Source organism: Spinacia oleracea, chromosome 6 (genome assembly GCF_020520425.1).
Source record: "Spinacia oleracea cultivar Varoflay chromosome 6, BTI_SOV_V1, whole genome shotgun sequence".
Classification (NCBI taxonomy): Eukaryota; Viridiplantae; Streptophyta; class Magnoliopsida; order Caryophyllales; family Amaranthaceae; genus Spinacia; species Spinacia oleracea.
In genome coordinates this window covers 6,754,079-6,756,460 of record NC_079492.1, presented here as the reverse complement: position 1 = coordinate 6,756,460, position 2,382 = coordinate 6,754,079, and positions in this window count along the sequence as shown.

The following is a 2,382-nucleotide window of genomic DNA, read 5'->3' as shown; positions in this document are numbered from 1 at the left end:
AAATCTAAGTCATTAGCATTTAAATGTTATTTCTCAATAGAGAGATATGTGTGTGATACACATAGGACCAATTAAGGTTTATGTACTCCCACTAAACTTCATATATATCTATAAGAGTCATGTACCTTTTATGAAACTAAAATACTTGTTAGTCTTCACTAAAATACAGTTCCAATTCCCAATTGCTTGCTTAAATCTGTATTTAGATTTAATAAGCTAGCTTTCCTTTTCAAGCATTTATTTGGATCCACGAATCCTATGACATGTTATGTACATAGTTTACTCCAACATTGGATTGAGGAATACGCTTTGTCATCCAATTGCCATATGTACCAATATGCAATCATTTCTTGAATTATAGACTTGAGCATTATGATTATGCATGAGGTTTCAACACAATCCATGCTATGATTTTGCTTGTAACCATTAGCAACTAATCTAGCTTTGTGTGTGAACACAATTCCATGTTTGATGGTTTTTGTCCTTAAAACCAATTTGCAACCAATAGGTGTTTAATCTATTCTTGCAAATCAACAAAATTTCAATTTTGTCATCAAAACATTGAGTATGTTTTATGGCCTCTAACCATCTAAAACATTTGAGTCTATATATATGGCCTCTAACCATTTTAGGGAATCTATATTTCGTCATAGCTTTCTTACAAGTCACAAACTCATTAATCTACATGATAATAGTTTGACTGCAAGTTGTAGGTTTCTTCACTATCTAATAGAAGAATCTCATAGTTTCATTGACCTGAACTCTATGTTTCTTCACTATCTAATAGAAGAATATCATAGTTTCAAAGACTTGAACTCCATGCCTACTTGGGTATAGAACATCAAACAATAGAATATCAACAGACACTTGAAAGTGAAGGAAATAATGTCCTTGGTCCAAGTATGCATTCTATGTTAAGTCTAATAAATGCGGTTCAGTATTAATTAACAAGTTAATAATTCAGTGAGATCAAGTGAGCTGAATGCCTAGCTAGAGGCCGCTTCAGTTCAAGTGGAATTAATGATATTAATCCACAGCTTACTCTTGACTGAACCCGTAGGGTCACACAAATAGTACGTAAACGGATCAAGTATTTAATGGCATTAAATACTCCATCTATGAATATTCGGAACCGACGGATCTTGGTTTCAGTGGAAGCTAAGATCGTCACAGGCAAGGAATGAATACTCCGGAAACGATGATATTGCCGGAAACGGAAATATGGATCGTATCGGAAATATAAATATTATCCAAGTCGTAGATGTTGCCGGAAACGGAAACACGGTACGTGTCGGAAAATATTATCGGAAATGGAAATATTGCCAGAATCGGAAATATTGCCGGAAACGGAAATATTGTCAGAATCGGAAATATTACCGTAATCGGAAAATAATTCCGGAAACGGAAATATTAAATATTTGTTCGAAACGGAAATTAATTCCGGAATCGGAAATATTAAATATTGTTCGTATCGGAAATGAATTCCGGAATCGGAAAATTTAATCGGAAGCGCATCGTACGAATAAGCATCGGACGAGGCCTGCCGGACGAGGCCCAGCACGAAGCCAGGCCATCGCCCAGCAAGCCAAGCGCGCCGCACAAACAGCCATGCCAGGCCCAGCGCAAGGCCAGGCCCAGCAGGCTGCGCGCAGCGCGCAGCGCGCACAGCGCGCACAGCACGCGCAGAGCGCAGCGCGCGGGCGCTGAGTGGGCTGCTGCTCGCGCGCACGCATGGGGCCCATCATGGCTGCCGTGCGTGTGTGTGCAAGTGTTTGTGTTCGTGCACGTTTCCTAAAACATGCAGAGTTCGGTTAATGATTAAATTCCTAATTCTATTTGATAAATTAATTAAGTTAGAGTTCTTGTAGGATTCTAGGTTTAATTAATTTGTATCTGAATAGGATTTCGATTCCCTTTCCATACCGCTATAAATATGAGGCTAGGGCTCACAATTTATAACACAAGTTTAAAAGTATTCAAAGTGAGTTTTTTGAGAGAAAAATTCAGTCACACATTTGCCTATAAAGTGCCGAAAATAATAGTACCTTAAGGGCGATTCTAGTTGGTCAATCTTAAGGCGGATCCGGACGTGCTGTGGACTATCTACGGAGGGACGACACTTGGAGTCCTAAAGACTTGTTCTTGTTCGGTTCGGGCGCAGCTAGGGAAGGCACGCAACAAAGAGTATGCATCTAATCTATGCTAAATGATTATGTGTAAATAATATGTTTTCCTGGGTTTATGGTTTTTCCGCATGATTTATGAATTGTCATATGTATCATAACCTAACAGTGGTATCACGAGCCCCTTATTATTTTCATAATCTAAATTGCATGAACATGGTTAAATATTACAAATTTGCAAGAATTAAAATGGGTGATT